This window comes from Pan paniscus, chromosome 5, assembly GCF_029289425.2.
Source record: "Pan paniscus chromosome 5, NHGRI_mPanPan1-v2.0_pri, whole genome shotgun sequence".
NCBI lineage: Eukaryota > Metazoa > Chordata > Mammalia > Primates > Hominidae > Pan > Pan paniscus.
This window is the reverse complement of record NC_073254.2, coordinates 94,705,189-94,727,686: the sequence shown is the minus strand read 5'-3', so window position 1 is coordinate 94,727,686 and position 22,498 is coordinate 94,705,189. Positions and strand designations below refer to the sequence as shown.

The 22,498-nt window shown below is 36.4% G+C and overlaps 1 long non-coding RNA gene across 1 annotated transcript in view; it reads right to left on the bottom strand.

Annotated features, from left to right (window-relative positions):
- LOC134730602 (uncharacterized) overlaps nt 1-22,498 on the bottom strand; it is a 619,806-nt gene that overhangs the window by 5,379 nt on the left and 591,929 nt on the right. The window contains exon 3 of the long non-coding RNA XR_010112443.1: nt 11,485-11,569. This is a non-coding gene — a long non-coding RNA (uncharacterized LOC134730602). The remainder of the gene's footprint in view (nt 1-11,484; nt 11,570-22,498) is intronic.

Genomic DNA, 22,498 nt, shown 5'->3' with positions numbered 1-22,498 from the left:
GAGCTATGATGCAGCCCCCCAGGAAGTATCTGGGGCTACACTGCAAGCAGATGTGTCTAAGCAGGATGAGAATGAAAATCTAGACTCCTTACTCAACCTTCTGACACTACCCCAGAAGAGGCCAGCAGACTAAGGTGTGCTCAGGTTGGACTGGCCTGGTCTCATGGGCAAAGCCACCCTGAAGTTTTGGTCAGACAGCTCCCTTATGGCTAAAGTATCCTATGAGAGCAAGTTGAGCCCAGGGGGATGGGTATCCCTGGGCATACACCACTACAGATGCTCCCACATCAAACTCTCTGTGATTGCCCTGGCAGGAGAACTGACTTGAGTTCTGCCTCTACCACTTCTCTAGGCAGCTTTCCCTGAAAACTCGGGTGTTTGTGGTGATAGAGAGGTCTCCACCTGCTGGGATTCCAGAGGCCCATGGCTAGAGTGGGTTGTTCCTTGCCTGTTCAACTCATCCCCTCTGCAAGAGTCATTGGGGGCCAGGAATGAATCCCAGTTAGCAGTAGACCTGTGCAGGGTTCCCAACTTCCTAGTTATTCTTTACGTCTTGTATTTCTTTGCTGATTTTTTTGGATTTGTGTCAAACATGTTCATAATTTCTTTGAAGCATTTTTGTCATGGCTATTTTAAGATTCTTGTCAGATCGTTTAATATCTGTTTCATCTTGGCATTTGTATCTGTTGATTGTCTTTTTTTATTTTTTATTGTTTGAGACAGGGTCTCACTCTGTCACCAAGGATGGAGTATAGTGGCATGATCATGGCTCACTGTAGCCTCATACTCCTAGGCTCAAGCAGTCCTCCCACCTCAGCCTCCAACAATGCTGGGTTTATGGGCTGATTGTCTTTTTTTTAATTGTAGGAACATTTAACATGATATCCATCCTCTTAAATTTTAAAATGTGAAATAAAGTACTGTTAACTATAGGCACAATGTTGTACAGCAGATCACTAGAATTTATTCATCTTGTTTAACTGAAATTTTGTGCCCAGTGATTAGTAGCTTACCACTTCTCCCTCCCTGCTAGACTCTGGAAATCACCATTCCACTATTTAATTCTATGAATTTGCCTATTTTAGGTACTTTATATAAGTGGAAACATATAGGAATTGTTCTTTTGTATCTGGTTTATTTTGCTTAGTTTAATGACTTCAAGAATTAACCCACTTTCTCACATACTGCAGAATTTTCTTCTTTTTTTAAGGCTGAATAATATTCTATTGTATGGCTGCCTTTCCTCTTTCAAGTTGAAATTATCTTTTAATCAAATCGTAAGCATGACAAGTAATATTTGAATTTGAACATTTGGGATTTTATGTTATGAGACTTCAAATCTTACTTAAATATTTCTTACCTCCTCTGGAACCATGCACTCTATGGAAGGGGCACTGCCTTTTTACTGCCAGAAGAGGGTGGAAGTTTATGTTCTTCACTCAGCATCTTTTGACACCATGGGAAGGGACAGGCTTTTCATTACCGCTTGACAGGGATGGGAGTTTTAACTTTCTACTAGGTCACCACGGATGCCTACCTGACTGGGAAGGGTGGGGTGCCTCATTACTTTTTCCCACATGGCCTCCACTGATTCTTTGGGAGAGATGGCCTGGTTACCTCTGGGCAGTGGTAAAAATCCCGACTCTCCACAGGTCTCCACTGACATTACCGTTGTAGTGAAGGGAAGGGAAAGTTGACCTTGTTACCACCTGAGAAGGATGAAAATCTAGACTTCTTACTCAACCTTCTGACACTACCCCAGGTGGGAAGTTGGGGCACCTGGCATGGATAGAAGTCCGGGCTCCGCACCTGCCTTGTGCTGGCTGTTAGTGGAGGCACCACATAGTATTTTCAATAGGTTTGGCTGAAATAAAGAGGTTATTATCTAAAAGTTTTCTGTCTTTCTGGGTTTCCTGTCTTCTGATTCTTGAGCTAGGGAGAAGAAGCTTTTCTTTGTGCTTCTTTTTTGTTTGTGCCTGTTGGTGTTTCACAGTTGTTGGTTTCTCTAACACTCAGTTCAGCATATATGGGCTAAAAAGGCAATCCAGGTAACTCACTGCTGTGTCCTTTCTTAAATTCTGAGGTTTGCAGCCTGTCTACCTTCTTCTTTCTACCTTTCAGCGTCTTCTTATGTTTGTTTTATATATAATGTACAGAGTTTTCAGCTGTACTTAGCAGGAGTAATAGAGAAAGTACCTGAAGGTTTATTAAGATTTTAATATATTTAAAAAATATTATTGTAAAACAACTAACTATAGGAGGCTTTAAAGTTATTTCTTTTCAATTATTTCAAAGAACAACAACTTTAAAAAAGGTCTGAATAGCTAGAGAAAACATACTATGCTTTAAGTTTTAGGGTACATGTGCACAATGTGCAGGTTAGTTACATATGTATACATGTGCCATGCTGGTGCACTGCACCCACTAACTCGTCATCTAGCATTAGGTATATCTCCCAATGCTATCCCTCCCCCATCCCCCCACCCCACAACAGTCCCCAGAGTGTGATGTTCCCCTTCCTGTGTCCATGTGTTCTCATTGTTCAATTCCCACCTATGAGTGAGAATATGCGGTGTTTGTTTTTTTGTTCTTGCCATAGTTTACTGAGAATGATGATTTCCAGTTTCATCCATGTCCCTACAAAGGACATGAACTCATCATTTTTTATGGCTGCATAGTATTCCATGGTGTATATGTGCCACATTTTCTTAATCCAGTCTATCATTGATGGACATTTGGGTTGGTTCCAAGTCTTTGCTATTGTGAAGAGTGCCACAATAAACATACGTGTGCATGTGTCTTTATAGCAGCATGATTTATAGTCCTTTGGGTATATACCCAGTAATGGGATGGCTGGGTCAAATGGTATTTCTAGTTCTAGATCCCTGAGGAATCGCCACACTGATTTCCACAATGGTTGAACTAGTTTACAGTCCCACCAACAGTGTAAAAGTGTTCCTATTTCTCCACATCCTCTCCAGCACCTGTTGTTTCCTGACTTTTTAATGATTGCCATTCTAACTGGTGTGAGATGGTATCTCATTGTGGTTTTGATTTGCATTTCTCTGATGGCCAGTGATGATGAGCATTTTTTCATGTGTTTTTTGGCTGCATAAATGTCTTCTTTTGAGAAGTGTCTGTTCATGTCCTTCGCCCACTTTTTGATGGGGTTGTTTGTTTTTTTCTTGTAAATTTGTTTGAGTTCATTGTAGATTCTGGATATTAGCCCTTTGTCAGATGAGTAGGTTGCGAAAATTTTCTCCCATTTTGTAGGTTGCCTGTTCACTCTGATGGTAGTTTCTTTTGCTGTGCAGAGAAGCTCTTTAGTTTAATTAGATCCCATTTGTCAATTTTGGCTTTTGTTGCCATTGCTTTTGGTGTTTTAGACATGAAGTCCTTGTATACATATGTAACTAACCTGCACATTGTGCACATGTACCCTAAAACTTAAAGTATAATAATAATAATAATAATAATAAAATAAAAATAAAAAAAGAAAACATACTATGATTATGGTTGGATGACTTAATATTATCAAGATGTTAATTCTTGCCAATTTAACTAGTGAATCATTGCAATTCCAATTCTTAGGCCAACACTAATTTTTAAGAAATTTCCTCAAATCCAAAAGCTTAAATAATTTTGGAAAAAAAGTGCAAATGTAGATGAATCCCCATGATAATAATGGTGAAATTTTTAAGTTAGATCATGATTTTTATTTTTTTATTTTTAAAATTTCCATTTATGTTTTACATTCAAAGGGTACATGTAGAGATTTGTTACAAAGCTATATTGTATGATGTTAAGGTTTGGGCTTCCATTGATCCTATAACCTAGATAGTGAACAATAGTACCCAATAGGAAGCTTTTCAGTCATTGTACTCTTCCTTCCCTTCCTCCTTATGAAATCCCCAGTGTCTATTTTTCTCATCTTTATGTCTACATGAACAAAGATTCAGTTCCCACTTATAAGTGAGAACATGTAACATTTGGTTTTTGGTTTCTGCATTAATTCGTTTAGTCTAACAGGCTCCAGCTACATCTATGTTACTGCAAAGAACATGATTTTGTTCTTTTCTATGGCTGTGTAGTATTCCATAGGGATATACTTCATTTTCTTCATCCAATCCACCATTGACAAGCAGTTGGGATTCCATGTCTTTTCTATTGTGAATAGTGCTGCATGTGTCTTTTTGTTAGAACAATTTATGCTCCTTTGAGTATATTCTCAGTAATGGGATTGCTGGGTCAAATGGTAGTTCTATTTTTAGTTCTTTGAGAAATCTCCAAACTGCTTTCCACAGGGGCTGAACTAATTTGTATTCCCACCAACAGTGTATAAGTGTTTCCCCTTTTCTCCACAGCCTCAGCAGCATCTGCTGTTTTTGACTTTTAATAATAGCCATTGTGACTGATGTGAGATAGTATCTCAGTGTTTTGCATCTCATTGATTTGCATCTCTCTGATGATTAGTAATGTTGAACATTTTATTCAAATGTTTATTGGCTGTCTGTATATCTTCTTTTGAGAAATGTCTGTCTTTTGCTCACTTTTTAATGAGGTTATTTTTCTTGTTGATTTGTTTGAATTCTTTATAAAATCTAAATATTAGAATCTTTACAGAATCTAAATATTAATGCTTTGTCAGATACATAGTTTGCAAGTATTTTCTCCCATTCTGTAGGCTGGTGGTTTACTCTGTTGATAGTTTATTTTGCTGTGCAGAAGCTGTTTAGTTTAAGTTCCATTTGTCTATTTTTTATTTTGTTGCATTTGCTTTTGGGGTCTTCATTATAAATTCTTTGCCAAGGCCAATGACTAGAAGAGTATTTCCTAGGTTTTCTTCTAGATTTTTTATAGTTTGAGGTCTTACATTTAAGTCTTTAACCCATTTTGAGTTAATTTTTCTATATGGTGAAATGTAGGGGTCCAGTTTAATTCTTCTGCATACAGTTTTTCCAACACCATGATGGTTAATTTTATGTACTTACTTGTCTAGGCTATGATGCCCAGTTGTCTGATAAAACACTAGTCTAGGCTAGGCATGGTGGCTCATGCCTGTAATCTCAGTGCTTTGGGAGACCAAGGTGGGCAGATCACGAGGTCAGGAGATGAAGACCATCCTGGCTAACATGGTGAAACCCCATCTCTACTAACAATACAAAAAAATTAGCGGGGTGTGGTGGCATGCAACTGTAGTCCCAGCTACTTGGGAGGTTGAGGCTGGAGAATGGCATGAACCCGAGAGTCAGAGGTAGCAATGAGCTGAGATCTTGCCACTGCACTCCAGCTTGGGCAACAGAACAAGACTCCATCTCAAAAAACAAACAAACAAACAAACAAAAAAACCAAAACCAAAACAAAACAAAACAAAACACTAGTCTAGATATTGCTGTGAGAGTATCTTGTAGATATAACTAATAGCTGCCATTGGTTGACCTGAAGTAAATGAGATTACTCCTGATAATATAGGGGAGACTCACTTAGTAACTTGAAGGTTTTGAGAGTAAACACTAAGGTTTTCCAAAGAATAGAGAATTCCGCCTCAAGATTGTGACATAGAAATCCTGCCTGAGTTTATAGTCAGCTGGCCTGTCCTAATGATTTCAGAGTTTTGATTCTTCACACTCACATGAGCCAATTCCTTAATCCTTTGCCCATTTGCCCTGAGAACACAGCACTTTTGCTGCAGTGGTTACCCCGAGATAATTTTGCCATGAAATATTTTGCTTTTATTATTATTTTTGCATTGCTCTAGTATGTCAACTTTGGAAACAAAAGACATTCTATTTACAGCATTCTGGTTTTAGTAGTGGTATTTGCATTTACAAAATATAGTAATTCTCAACTGCTGAAAATGTCAAATCCTAGAAAATGTGGAATTCCTATTCATGATGTTAACATCGTTCTTGAACAGCGAGAATTCATTTGATGAATCTGATGTTTCTGAAATAGATGATCCTGATGATTCAGATGATTCTGATGTTAGTGCTGTTTAGAAATAACTCCAAGAACTGTTTTTATTTTATTTTTACATTGAAAATCAGTCAAATTTGCTTCATCCTCAAAAAGTGTGTTTGTTCATGTAGAATAAATGCTGGCAGCAAGCTGCACTTTGTTTTTCTAAATGGGAAAACGGTTAAAAAAACTCTTTTTTTCTCTCTAAGATCAATCTATGTATGTAGGTATGTATGTATCTATCATCTATCTATCTATCTATCTATCTATCTATCTATCTATCTATCTATCTATCTGCCTTTCTTATTGGTTCTGTTTCTCTAGAGAACACTGACTGACAAGTTATAATAGATATGCTACAAAACTATGGTGATTGAATTTTTTAAAAGAACAGTGATGAAAATTTTAACAGGAAGGAAGAAGAGGGGAATAGAGGAGAAAAGAAAGAAAGTGAGAAAGAAAAACAGAAGAGAAAGAAGAGGAAGGAAGGACAGACAAGAAAGACAAGTAAGAAAGAGCAAGAAAATGAGTCATTGTGGTAATGGTAGAGGATCATATCAGTAGATCAATGGAACCGAATATGACCCAGAAATAGGATTATGGATATATATAGGAACTTTATCATACAGAGGGCACCACAAATCAGCAAACTTGAAAGAGAAAAAAATATAGTTGAATCTCTACATTACAATATCCACAAAGCTAAATACCAAATAGATTAGAGGTATGAATTAATCAATAGAGGCGATATTATTAAAATTGAGTTTTTTCACAAAAATATTAACAGCCTGCTAACAATCTGTCAGAAATCATTCACAATGTCTAAAACAGACAGAGATATTTCATTTAATAGATATAAGAAATAAACATGAAAATAAACAAAGCAACATAAAACTGAGAAAACAACAGGCGGTTACCAGAATAGAGAATCCAAATGTCCAAGAAAAATAATTAAAGATGCCCAATATTAGAATTATCACAGGATGATACAGTTTATACTAAAAATACAGGCAAAAGATGCATTTAATACTAGTGGTATTGGCAAAGATTGAGGTAAGATAGTGCAAGATATTGGTGAGAATATGTGGGGTCGGGGATGAGAGCTGAAGTGTAACACCGTAGTGGCATTCATGAATATATCCTTCCCTGCCAGCATTCTGAATGTTATGTGTAAAATTTTATTATATATTTTCTTATGACCCAGTGAAACAAGTCTTCAGAAGAGAAACTTTCTCACAAACCAATCAAGGAATTTGATGGCATTCAACATTACCTTGAGTATGGCAACTGGGACATGGAAATAATTCAGGTGTCCATTTCAAGGAAATGAACAAGGCAATGTGTTGAGTGTATACTATGTAAAAACTATACCTTCAAAAGAACTGAATGTACATAGCAATGTGAATAAATATTAATAACGTAGTGCTGATAAAAAAATTAAAGCCGTAAAGTGATCTGTGGTATTTTTAAATACCATTTTTGAAAATTAAAAACACAGGTACAGTCAAAACAACCTATAGATTTTACAAAGATGCACAGATATCTAAGAATATGCATTAAACATATTAAGGTAGATGTGCATGGTAGGAAAAGGGAGAGAAGAGTGGAAATTGGAAAAAAGGGAAAAAACAAAATAATCAGAACAGTCCTGTAAAAGGTGGACCATGACCAGACTAGTATAATGATGGCAACCTTGGGCACTCAAGATACTAAAAATAAATAAATAAATAAATAAATAAATATTGTAAAGAAAGGAAATTATTGGACAGACACCCACAGAAGCAGATGATCTGCATATGCTGCATAAAATGTGCATTTTTTAACAAGCTCGCAAGGCCGTTCTTACATATGTGTAAGTTCAAGTTCAGAATTTGGAATTGGGACTGAAGACACTAGATTTACTTCTAGTTCTGTCAGTAATATGCTCACAGTTTCCTAATTCTCTAGGTTTCCATTTCGTTATTCTTCACTTATTACATAGAATTTATCTTATCTGACTCTTTAGTGAGGAAATTTTTTTTAATGTGAGTATTTTGGAAACATGTCGGTAAAATGATAATTAGATTTAATTAAATTTTATGTACAAACTAAGGAGTTCAGGACTCAGATTTTGTACAGCCTGTAGAAGGAAACAAAATAGAGACAAATCCTGCAGAATTTGGATGATGGGTATATTTAATTAGGAAAATTGCCAGATCAGTTCTAAAATAGAAGCCAAACACAAAACATGCAAGAAGGCACTGTAGGGTTCTTCCAACAGAGGTGGGAATTTATACGTTGTAGGAGGAAACCACATGGAGAGCCCATGAATTTTAACCACTAGGATTTTAGCATCCAGAGATTTATTTTTACTTTACAGCCTGAAAATATGCAGCTTACAAGAATAAATAACATTTCTTGAAACCATTTTTCTGGAAGACAAAGATTGCTTTCCATTTTGCCCAATCTGGGCAGAAAATGTCATTACTTTTCCCTTTATTTCCCTGCCCAATTATGTACTTAGATTTTGGAAAAGGAAAAATGTAATACAAATGTGTAATACTATCCTGAAATCAGACACTGTATACAGAGATTCTTCATTGAAGGGGATTTTTTCCCTCCCTGCCTCACAGATAACTGGCAATGTCTGCAATCATTTCTGGTTTTCAGAGCTGGAGCGAGTAGGATAGCTATTGGCATCTACTGGGTAGTGGCCGGAGACGCTGATATATATCCTACAATTCACAGGATAGCACACGCAATGAAGAATTATCTCATCCAAATTGTTCACATTGCCACTGATGAGAAACTCTGTTATATAGTATTACTTCATCATTCTATTTACATCATGCTTAATTCTAATGAGCTCTATAGGAAAAATCTAGTAAAATCTCTTACATTTGTTTTACAGACAATATTATAGCATTGAATATATGCTTATGACTGCCCACCATCCATTTAACCATCTATCTGTTTTTCACTCACCGAACTAGTGTGTGTTGGCTGTCTACTATGTGCCAATAATCACGCAAAGCACTCCAAAGCCAAGGAAGAGTAAGACCCAGTCATTGCATTAGAGATAATCTCAGTTCACGTAAAGAAGTGTTATAATACAATCTAATATGGTAAAAAATCATCATGGTACAACAAGCTAACATAGAGGAGAGAATAATTATATATTGCTATGCTGTATAAATAATAAAATGTAATAAAATCATCACAGCATTTTAATATGCTAAATACTGTAACATACATATACATATACACACATATATGAAAGTCTGAATACCCAATAAATGTCATTATCTTAATTAATTTTGCATTTTCCTAAGAACTCATCACTCACTTCTGGAGATTTGCCAAATAGAGTTTGAAAGTGCTGTCCTGTCTGTTCACATCAGAGATGATCAATACAATGACACATGCCATATACAGGTAAGATTAGAGAAGTTCTCTGAAAAATCATCATGATGAGGCTTATTTTTTATGCACTAGGCAGCCAAAGTATGAACAATCAGTACATTAAAAATTAAGAGAATCCAAGAAAAAAAGCATCTTACGTATTAAAGGAGGAGAAAATGGCCCATAATATATTCAATATGTGCCTCTGTGGACTTGGAAAGTCTCTGTAAATAGAGCAGACTCTTTCCCACTTATTTCAAGAGCTACTCATCAAAGTTTTCCTATTGCAAATCTCCTCCATTCTGTTTAATTTCTTTTCAAAATTTTTAGAAATTGAGTATGACATTTGTTACTCATATTTATGAGTAAGGCTATTCATTTTTTTCTAAAAAAATTATTTTGAGATAAATTTGCCACATGAGAAGAGGGAGTCCACCAAGTTTTGTGGTAATTACTTCAACCTAGTCTGGCAGAGCAGGTTTCTTGTAAGGAATTTCTGGGGAAGAAGTGATCCAGGAAGCTGAAGCTCCTGGCCCATAGTGTATTATGCTGCTTTCTATCAGTCTATGTGATTAGGTGGTCCACATGCTTACTGATACACCAGGCTTATTGAAACTGATGTCCTTGACTCACAAAGGAAAAAAAAAAACAATTAAAAGCAGTATAAGAAAATAGACTCAAGGATTGTTCCTGTGTCGTGAACTGATGTGTTTCCTGACATAGCTGACTGGACCAAAAAAATAAAATGTTAGAGATTTTGACATAACAGGGGCATATGGAACAAGTGGTATAGGAAATTACCTTTTTTTCTCACTAAGGAAGTTGTAAATGTTCTGTTATAATTTCTTAAAATAGATATACAGAAATTTAGAAAAATTCCAAGCAAGAAAAATATGTCCATGTACCAGAGATATTGCTCTTCTAAGTAAATTTTAAAATATATTATCAATTTCATTTTCAACATGTTTTCAGAAAATGCTTTTAGTGCCACTATGTTTACTCTTTTTAACTGTATACATCAATGGGTCATTCCACTGAAATATACCCCATATGAACAAGAGAAATTTATCTGATATACCAAAGGCTTCTATAGAAGATAAGATACAAGCTTAAGCACGCAACATTCTCAAACGTCATATCAATAGAAGGAAAAAGTAAATGTGTGAGAAAACCTCTCAGGCCAAAAAGCAGAAAAATAAAGGAAATAATTTGCACATTTTCAATTTAATTTACATGTAGAAACTCCAGGAAGGAAATATAAATATAAATATATATATTTGAACAATCATATACATACATATGTATGTATGTGTATATGTATGTATATATATGTCATGTGCCAATATACTTCATAGAGTTTTTTATGCCTAAGGGAAGTTGTCAGAAATGTCATGAGGAATGACAAGAGTGTATGTATATATATGTCATGTGCCAATGTACTTCATAGAGTTTTTTATGCCTAAGGGAAGTTGTCAGAAATGTCATGAGGAATGACAAGAACAATAAAATGCATAATCCAGATGTCCAAGTCATCTACATCTCCATGTAGTCAAGATTCTTAAAAATTGTGGTGGGAACAGCAGAAAGGGAACAGAAAGTGTTCCTGCCCTGGATGAACACTCTCTTTTTTTTTTTTTCTTTTTTTTTTTTTTATTATACTTTAAGTTTTAGGGTACATGTGCACATTGTGCAGGTTAGTTACATATGTATACATGTGACATGCTGGTGCGCTGCACCCATTAACTCGTCATCTAGCATTAGGTATATCTCCCAATGCTATCCCTCCCCCCTCCCCCTACCCCACCACAGTCCCCAGAGTGTGATATTCCCCTTTCTGTGTCCATGTGATCTCATTGTTCAATTCCCACCTATGAGTGAGAATATGTGGTGTTTGGTTTTTTGCTCTTGTGATAGTTTACTGAGAACTGTCAATTTCTTTCTTTTCTTTAAATGTTTACTATTTCTGGTTATAAAAGTGACATATTTGTTGCCAAAATATTAAAAATACACAAATAATCTTTTTAAAAGATATTGTTACCACCCAGAATTTAAAGTATATTCCTCCAAAAACATTTTCATCTTAACATTATGATGAAGAATGATCGGCAGCTGTTAGCACTGATTTTGCAGTCCTACTCAGTGTACCTGGACTATGGGCAACTCATGTCAGCCTTCTTCCATCGATAGGGATCTTGAGAAGCCCGCCAACACATCTCAGTCAGTCTTCTTTCTAGAGAGGATAAGAGAGAGGAAGGAAATAGAAGAGAAATAATTAATAAAATAGAGTAAGATGAAGCTGATAGTATTTGTATTTAGAATATTAGCCCTCAGCAGTGAGGAGAATGGGGTCTTCTGGGAACTAGGAAACTAGGAACCATAGGTGGTTCTACATTTTACCTGCCAAGTATTTTCTAGACTGTGTCTAAGAACAAAGATACTGGAGGTCTTTGCATCATATTTTAAAGAAATACTTCAATCTCGGACATTGGTAAATGGAATAAAGGACACTGTGTGTATGTATGTACCCATTTTTCTTATTTTAATAATCAGTGACTTATATTAACTGTTTCCTATGTGTCATGCACTATGCTGAACTTTACATGCATTATTGCATTATTTTTTTTCATTTCATAGATAAACTGAGTAGAAAAGGAAAGCTATAACCAACAGTTACAAAGTGGCAGAGCCTGGGCCCAAATCTATTTAGATCTGATGCCAGGGCCACTATCCTCTACCACACTTCCCTATCCTTACCAGCCCCAACAACTATGTGGACCATTTTTTAAAAGAACGTCTTTCAAGTTATAAGATTTCCAAAGGAAAATTTTTTAACTATTAGTTATTAGAAAATTGTGAGATACTATTTTTAAAATGTACTGTGTGGAAAGCAAGTGAAGACTTTGAAAGAGCCAGCCACTGTTGATTAACATTATCTTTATAAAATAGCATGTTTTTTAATCGTTTAATGGTGATGTATAATGCCATAATCAGTTAAAGAGTTTATCTCATGTCATTACATCATCTTTATATTGTATTTTTTAAAAAACATACTGTCCTGGGACTGAAATAATAATTCCTGATCCATCGATCTTTCAAACATTGCCATATCATCCTAAAGACACTGATAAAATAGAAACAAAAAATGAACTAGTTGGACTTACATTTTGGAAGTGTTTTAACTCCCTCAAATAAATTGAGCAGGTAGTAAGCAAAAAGCCTTCCACAGTACCTGTTGGTATCTTAGCGGGTTAAAAAATAGAAATTATCTGTTCTGTACTCATAAGCATAATGATTTCTAAAATATTTGAAAGCAAAACAGCAGGGAGTTGTTTAATGGATAAAAAGTTTAGTTTTCCAAAATAAAGAGTTCTGGAGACTGCCTGCATAACAATGTGAATGTACTTAACACCACTCAACTGCACACTTTAAAAAAGGTTAAGATGATAAATTTCATGTTATTTGTATTTTACCAAATAAAATACAAGTAAAAATGAAAACAAAATAGCATTGGTCTCAGGTCAGAATTTTCTCTCCTGGCCTTCTCTTCTGCCCCACTCTGAGTCCTCCTTTAACTGAATAAATTCAGTTTGTGAGCAAAAGAACAATTTTCTATCATAATCATTAGAACTTTTAAAATATGTCAGTGGTTTCCCTGCCTATTAATTTGTATGGTTTCTCATAGTTACTATAAATATTGAAGAATTACTTGCTTTCAGAGTTGATACATTAAACAAAGAGATCTCTCACTACGGCTTTCCTTTTCTTACTAGAGTTTTTTCTGCATTTCTCTAGGACTTATCACAGGGAATGGCAGCCTTGATCACCACCCTTACTGATTATCTTTTACATAGGTTCCAAAGAAGGGATGACAAAATCTAACGCCTACTGCTTGGCAAGTCCCAAAGAGATTTGTACAGGTTCCCTTAGCTCATTAGAAACAGAGTTGGAAGAGTTGTTTCTCATGGACACTTGGGCTGTTTCTTGATACATGTCAGCTCTGTGATGAGGCATACCCCAACCTTCTTGTCAGAAGCCAGTTTTGGAATGTCAAAGATGGAGTCACTCGGCAAACTAATCTTCAGGCAGTTAACCATAGAAGACATGAAGTAGTCTATTCCCAAGAGTCCAGTCCCAAGAGTCCAAGCTACTCCTCTGTACCAGAGATTAAGACCACAGTGGAATTCTAGTATATCAATGCTGCTTGGAAAATGTACACTTTGCATCTTAATCAAAACCCAGTTTCATTATGGTTCCTCCTACTGGGTACTATTTCTTCTGGCTTTAATCTAAGTAGCAGTTGCCCAAAATAGAATCCCCATTCAGCTATGAGTCAAACTCAATTGCACTGTTTATCCTAGAGTTTGACCAGCTTCGGACATCCAGAGCTGGAAATAAAGGATCAAGGAAAACCAACAACTTTCTCAAAATACAGACTGGAACACACGTGCCTCAGCAACAGCTTTGCTGACCCAGCTTCTCCTTCGAGAATTTGGCTTGACTTTGAGGCATTCGTTTTCAGTGAGGTGAATGAAGAGTTGGCAGTCTGGCTCTCACTTACTGTAATTGAGTCAGACAATTAAATTGCTTCCCAGTTACTGAAAATGTAAACCACATACACGTTATGTAGGCCACAGCATTCCAGTGGTGCATGTCCAGTATAGTGACTTAATGCCTGGATATGGAGGACATTTGAGTCAAAGCAGTACAGCACGCTGGCACAGCAGATGCACATGCGTGCACCAAGGGAAACACCAAAGGTCTGTAGCTTTGGAAGATATCCTAGAATCAGCGCTCCAGCACATGGATTTATTTAGACAAAACAATGTGTTAGCTTATCATTATGCTATAATTTTTGGATAGCTTTCCTTAAAAATCTTAAAATGAAGTGTGTTTTAAAAATATTTTTCTTTACAGGGAACCCGCCCCAAAATTTTCCATTTGTCTTCCCAAAATCAAAGTTGTACTTAAAGATGTAAAATAAACATTTTTGCACTAAGTACTTGAAGGAAGGCTGACCAATGTCTCATTCGAAGGAAGGCTGACCAATGTCTCAATCTCAGTTTGTGACGTTATGTAGACTTTGGAGAAAGCCAACTTAGTGACATTGGCAGAACTGAGGAAAGGGGGTAGACTGTGCATATGTTTAACTTGATATAATATGAATGCCAGTGTGTCAATTGATTATTTTAATATCAGTGGTTATGAGGAAGCAATGTGTTTTATAATCAACCTTACTTTCAGGTTAATAGCTATTTTTTAATATCTTAAAATTTTATAATACAAAAAATATTATAATCCTATAATACAAAAAATAGACTATTAAAAGTGTTACTTAAGAAAAAAATATTTGATCTGTATTTGGATTTTCCTTGGCAAATCTTACATCTCAGAGCTGTAACCTCCCACTCTGTAAGTTTTTTGGTATCTGGCTCCATCAGCACATGTCGAATGCTAAAGGAATACTTCTCTAGCCCAGCACAAGCAGAATTACCAAGATACATTTGTATACATGTATGTGTTTGTGTATGTGTGTGTGTACCCCAGCCAGGGATCTTTCCTGGGCAAGCATCTTTACTGATTCTTTTTTCAACCTGTTCCTGTACTTAGCATACCATGTTCATAGAATTATATTAAGAGTTTAATGAGGAAATCCAGTGTATTCCTAGTGGGCTTGCTCTCTAAGTCTCCCCATCTCTATTCTGAGTGTTCTGCTTATGAGATTATCTTCATTAGCATTAACCTTTCTCCAATAGTCTTGGGTTAAAAGATAAAGTCTAAACCTGTGAGTCTGGCTATTATTTTGCTACCAAGCTTTATTGCTTTCATTTTGAGTGCAATAAGATTATACATTTCTCAGTTTCAGAGGAACAAATTCATGCTAGTTCCACCTCTTTCAGGCTTTCTCAAACGAACCTTCTTCTTGAAGCTGCTCTCATTCTAAGGACGGAGCCAGGTGATCTATAATAAAGGTATACTTGTCCAATTTCCAAGTGTATGCCTTGACACAGTGATAGAAGAAAATAAAACACTAATGGTGAAAAATAGTCATTATACCAAGTCCTGTTCCCATTAATTACGTTTTACATTTTCTAATTCAAGGAATGTATTAATTTATATTTCAAGGAATACATTAATTTCTAGTTCAAGGAATGCATTGTGATGTTTAGGGGAAGTAAGGAAATAACATGGTTAGTGTATGTATGTCCTATGCTTTAGATAGGCAGATATTCTCATGCTGCTATGAAGAAATACCCAAGATTGGGTAATTTATAAGGAAAAAAGTTTAATTGACTCACAGTTCTGCAGGGCTGAGGAAGCCTCAGGAAACTTACAATCATGGCAGAAGGGGAAGCAAACATGTCCTTCTTCATATCAAGGCAGGAAGGAGAAGTGCCAAACAAAAGGGGGAAAAGCCCCTTACGAAACCATCAGATCTTGTGAGAACTCACTCACTATCACAAGAACAGCATGAAGGTAACAACTCCCATGGTTCAATTACCTCCCATCAGGTCCTTCCCATGACATGTGGGGATTATGGGAATTACAATTCAATATATTTGGATGGGGACACAACCAAATCATATCATTAACATACACACACAACATATACAATTTTAGAACACAGTATTAAAAATACATTTTAAATTTTAATAAGCATTTATATCAGTTTATAAAATTCTTTGTTCTACAAGTCTTTGTTATACAAAAGTTCTTAAATAGCCAAAATAAACAAAGCATATAAATACAGCAAAAGACAAAATTATGACATATATTACATTATGAAAACTAGTTTAAAAATTCTTTCATAATGAAGAATTATAAAAGATGTCAAAATACCAAATAAATTTTCCCAGAAAAGTTTCCAAGACACAAAGCATATCATCACAAATATCACCTATAAATGCGATGAAAAATAACTCTAATTCGCAATAGCAATTAATTTACAAACATCCACGTTTGCCTCTAATAAGAAACATGTTACCAATTTAGAGAAAATACCAACAGAGTATAAGAAAATTTGACAAGAAATAAAATGTTCTTATTTTAAAAGATGTCAATAATTTTCCCCAAATTATAAGATAACACTGACAAACTTGCAATGAAACATTTTAGGCAAAAAATGAAGGAAAAAACTGTAAAATAAATTTCAAAAGCCCAAATTTACTCCCATTAAAAAAATATGTTCAGAGGCTGGTATCATTGTTAAGTTGTGGAGTATGGAGTAAGGAGTGTGCAGATGTTGTTAAAATAGGGGGAAGACTCACCTCAGGAGGGACAGACACCAAACGCAGAAAATCAAATAGAATTAGAAAGTGTGATAAAACAAGGTTCAACAAGAGGAAAGCAGACAGAATTGGTGGCCAATTAGAGGGAAGGAGATACAGATTGAATCTACAAAATCTGAAATGCTCCAAAATCCTAAAATTTTAATCACCAACATAGTACTCAAAATGAATACTCTTTGGAGCATTTTGGATTCTGGATTTTTAGGTTTGGGACGTTAAACCTAATACAGATACTCAAAAATCTGAAAAAATAAAAAAAAAATCGGACACTTCAGTCCTCAGCATTAAAGAAAGGAACATTTTACCTGTATATATCACGTCTCAAACATCATGCCAGAAATCCCAAAATTCTAGTAGCAAATCTAAGTAGAAATAGTACCTAGAAAAGAGTCTAGACATAAAAGTATGAAAGAGACTCTACTTCTTATCATTGGTGTTACCAGGATGTAGTATGTGAGTGAGTTGGCATGCATATACAAAAATCAACTGGGAAGAATGAGAAAGTTGTGAATAAAAAGAAAATGGGATGACTAGCTGTATCCTTTGTTAAAACATAATGATTTTCTTTTTAAAAAATAACTTTAAAAGCATGACGCAGTAAGACGGAAAGACAGAATCTAATACTAAGCGGTATTATGACAGAACAAAAGAAACATCACAGTTTAGCTTCACCCAAGGCTGTTGTTGAGAGAAATAATTAGTAATTTATAAGAAAAATATGTTTAAATCTCACATCTCATCATAATATAAAATACATTTCAATGGGCATATAGAATTAACTATATTTTAAAACAAAAAAGAAAATGGGAATTTACTATTTCATACCTATTTATAGAGTGCCTATGTGTATGTTATTACTCCTATTCTGAGTGAAACAGGTCATCGCTGAAGAGTTTTAAACAGAGGAGTGAGATCATCTTGCTTAACATTTAAAAAAAAAGTCCCTGGGCCAGACGCAGTGGTTCATGCCTGTAATCCCAGCACTTTGGGAGGCCGAGGTGGGCAGATCACGAGGTCAGGAGATCGAGACCATCCTGGCTAACACGGTGAAACCCCATCTCTGCTAAAAAAAAAAAAAAAATACAAAAAATTAGCCGGGCGTGGTGGCAGGCACCTGTAGTCCCAGCTACTCAGGAGGCTGAGGCAGGAGAATGGCGTGAACCCGGGAGGCGGAGCTTGCAGTGAGCAGAGATCGCGCCACTGCACTCCAGCCTGGGCGACAGAGCAAGACTCCGTCTCAAAAAAAAAAAAAAAAAAAAAAAATCCTCTCTCTACCATAGTGAGAATAGACCATGAGGAAGCAAGAGTAGATTCTACTTAGAGTAATGCAGGTAAGAAAGATGGTAGTAAGTTGTATTCAAATTATGAATGCATTTCAAATAAAGAGTAAATGGAATTTGAGAAGAAATTCAATGAGGATTTTGAGAGAAAGAGAGAGCCTAAGATTATTCTAAATTTTTGGCTAGAGCAACTGGAAAAATGTCATTTACTGAGATGGGAAGTCTGTGGGAGGATCATTTGGGGACAAGATTAGCAGTTCACTTTTGGACATGTTTGCTTGAGATTCTGATTAGATATCCAAGTAGAGATGTCAGGCTGGGTGGAGTAGGGGGAGTGGGTGGCATTTGATTTAGTCTAGAGTTTGGGAAAGAGGTCTGGGTTGAAGATATAAGTGTATAAGTGTTCAAGTTTTCAGAATATAGATGGTATTTAAAGTTGCAAGATGTGAGTAAAGACTGAGGAAATGGGGAGAAATCAACAAAGGAGACTAAAAAGGAGCAGCCAGTGAAAAGAGGAAAATCAGGAGTGCATTGTCCTGGAAGCCAAGAGGGGGACAAAAGTGTTTCAAGCTGGAGGGAGAGATCAGTTGAGCCAAATGCTCCTGATAGATCAAGAAAGATGACAACAGAGAATTGTATTTTGGATTGAGGATTGGAGGACATGGTGACAGAGTGAAGGGCTGTTTTAGTGAAAGGATTTTAGCAAGAACTTGATTGGAGTGGGATCAAAAAAGGATGGATTAAAGGAATTGAAGATAGTACACATAAATAATTTTGAGAAGTTTTGCAATCAATGGTAACAAAGAAATGAAAGTGTCTGGAGGGAGATATGGATTCAGGAGACAAATTTTTGTTTGGTTGGTTGTTTTTTAAGTGGAGAGAAATTAAAATATGTTTGCCAAATGGGGTTACATAGTGGAGAGGAAAAATTCATAATGCAAGGAAAAGAAGAAAAAATAGGAACCAATGACCTCGAGTAGGTGAAAGTTGAATGAACTCTAATATAAAAGTGGAAGGTGTTGAACTTTGTTAGGTATGGGACCATCCATCAGTAGTAACATGAGGGAGGGTGGACATATGGGCACAGATACAGGTAAGATGGTATATGTGGCAGTAGAGGCATGATACTAATATTTAACTATCTGTTATAGATTGTTTTCAATTACATCTACCAACAGTTACTCTTATCCCGATATTCATATATGGTTTCTCATATCAACAGGCTGAATCTATTTCCTTCTCTTGAATCCTGGCTTTGTGTGTTGCTTTGACTAATAGAATACACTAGTGACATTTTGGGATTTCAACCCTCGGCCTTAAGGAATTGGTAACTTCTGCTTCCTCATTCTTAAAGCCCAGCTTCCATGCTTAGAAAAAGTAGACTACTGAATGCATAGGGGCCACATGTAGAACCATAAAGGATGAAAGGCCCTCTTGGAGATTCTAGCTCAGCAGTGCTCCTGGCTGAGTGACCCTACACACAGTGCAGAAAAACAAAATGCCTCACTGAACCTGAATTCCTGACCCATCAAGAAATAATAAATATTTTTGTAGTTCATTTATTATTATTATTATTATATTTTAAGTTTCAGGGTACATGTGCACAACGTGCAGGTTTGTTACATATGTATACATGTGCCATGTTGGTGTGCTGCACCCATTAACTCGTCATTTAGCATTAGGTATATCTCCTAGTGCTATCCCTCCCCCCTCCCCCCACCCCACAACAGTCCCCGGTGTGTGATGTTCCCCTTCCTGTGTCCATGTGTTCTCATTGTTCAATTCCCACCTATGAGTGAGAACATGCGATGTTTGGTTTTTTGTCCTTGCCATAGTTTGCGGAGAATGATGGTTTCCAGCTTCATCCATGTGCCTACAAAGGACATGAACTCATCATTTTTTATGGCTGCATAGTATTCCATGGTGTATATGTGCCACATTTTCTTAATCCAGTCTAACATTGTTGGACATTTGGGTTGGTTCCAAGTCTTTGCTATTGTGTATAGTGCTGCAATAAACATATGTGTGCATGTGTCTTTATAGCAGCATGATTTGGGTATATACCCAGTATATAGCAGCAGTCCTTTGGGTATATACCCAGTAATGGGATGGCTGAGTCAAATGGTATTTCTAGTTGTAGATCCCTGAGGAATCACCACACTGACATCCACAATGGTTGAACTAGTTTACAGTCCCACCAACAGTGTAAAAGTGTTCCTATTTCTCCACATCCTCTCCAGCACCTGTTGTTTCCTGACTTTTTAATGATTGCCATACTAACTGGTGTGAGATGGTATCTCATTGTGGTTTTGATTTGCATTTCTCTGAGGGCCAGTGATGATGAGCATTTTTTCATGTGTTTTTTGGCTGCATAAATGTCTTCTTTTGAGAAGTGTCTGTTCATATCCTTCGCCCACTTGTTGATGGGGTTGTTTGTTTTTTCTTGTAAATTTGTTTGAGTTCATTGTAGATTCTGGATATTAGCGCTTTGTCAGATGAGTAGGTTGCAAAAATTTTCTCCCATTTTGTAGGTTGCCTGTTCACTCTGATGGTAGTTTCTTTTGCTGTGCAGAAGCTCTTTAGTTTAATTAGATCCCATTTGTCAATTTTGTCTTTTGTTGCCATTGCTTTTGGTGTTTTAGACATGAAGTCCTTGCCCATGCCTATGTCCTGAATGGTACTGCCTAGGTTTTCTTCTAGAGTTTTTATGGTTTTAGGTGTAACATGTAAGTCTTTAATCCAGCTTGAATTAATTTTTGTATAAGGTGTAAGGAAGGGATCCAGTTTCAGCTTTCCACATATGGCTAGCCAGTTTTCCCAGCACAATTTCTTAAATAGGGAATCCTTTCCCCATTTCTTGTTTTTGTCAGGTTTGTCAAAGATCAGATGGTTGTAGATGTGTGGTATTATATCTGAGGGCTCTGTTCTGTTCCATTGATCTATATCTCTGTTTTGGTACCAGTACCATGCTGTTTTGGTTACTGTAGCCTTGTAGTATAGTTTGAAGTCAGGTAGCATGATGCTTCCAGCTTTGTTCTTTTGGCTTAGGATTGACTTGGCGATGCGGGCTCTTTTTTGGTTCCATATGAACTTTAAAGTAGTTTTTTCCAATTCTATAAAGAAAGTCATTGGTAGCTTGATGGTGATGGCATTGAAGCTATAAATTACGTTGGGCAGTATGGCCATTTTCACCATATTGATTCTTCCTACCCATGAGCATGGAATGTTCTTCCATTTGTTTGTGTCCTCTTTTATTTCATTGAGCAGTGGTTTGTAGTTCTCCTTGAAGAGGTCCTTCACACCCCTTGTAAGTTGGATTCCTAGGTATTTTATTCTCTTTGAAGCAATTGTGAATGGGAGTTCACTCATGATTTGGCTCTCTGTTTGTCTGTTATTGGTGTATAAGAATGCTGGTGCTTTTTGCACATTGATTTTGTATCCTCAGACTTTGCTGAATTTGCTTATCAGCTTAAGGAGATTTTGGGCTGAGACAATGGGGTTTTCTATATATACAATCATATCATCTGCAAACAGGGACAATTTGACTTCCTCTTTTCCTAATTGAATGCCCTTTATTTCCTTCTCCTGGCTAATTGCCCTGGCCAGAACTTCCAAGACTATGTTGAATAGGAGTGGTGAGAGAGGGCATCCCTGTCTTGTGCCAGTTTTCAAAGGGAATGCTTCCAGTTTTTGTCCATTCAGTATGATATTGGCTGTGGGTTTGTCATAGATAGCTCTTATTATTTTGAGATACGTCCCATTAATACCTAATTTATTGAGAGTTTTTAGCATCAAAGGTTGTTGAATTTTGTCAAAGGCCTTTTCTGCATCTATTGAGATAGTCATGTGGTTTTTGTCTTTGCTTCTGTTTATATGCTGGATTACGTTTTTTGATTTGCGTATGTTGAACCAGCTTTGCATCCCAGGGATGAAGCCTACTTGATCATGGTGGATAAGCTTTTTGATATGTTGCTGGATTCAGTATGTACTTTATTGAGGATTTTCGCATCTATGTTCCTCAAGGATATTGGTCTATAATTCTCTTTTTCGGTTGTGTCTCTGCCAGGCTTTGATATCAGGATGATGATGGCCTCATAAAATGAGGTAGGGAGGATTCCCTCTTTTTCTATTGATTGGAATAGTTTCAGAAGGAATGGTACCAGTTCCTCCTTGTACCTCTGGTAGAATTCGGCTATGAATCCATCTGGTCGTGGACTTTTTTTGGTTGGTAAGCTGTTAATTATTGCCTCAATTTCGGAGCCTGTTATTTGTCTATCAGAGAGTCAACTTCATCCTGGTTTAGTGTTGGGAGGCTGTATATGTCAAGGAATTTCTCCATTTCTTCTAGATTTTCTAGTTTATTTGCATAGAGATGTTTACAGCATTCTCTGATGGTAGATTGTATTTCTGTGGGATTGGTGGTGATATCTCCTTTGTCATTTTTTATTGCATCTATTTGATTCTTCTCTCTTTTCTTCTTTATTAGTCTTGCTAGCAGTCTATCAATTTTGTTGATCTTTACAAAAAACCAGCTCCTGGATTCGTTGATTTTTTGAAGGGTTTTTTGTGTCTCTCTCCTTCAGTTCTGCTCTG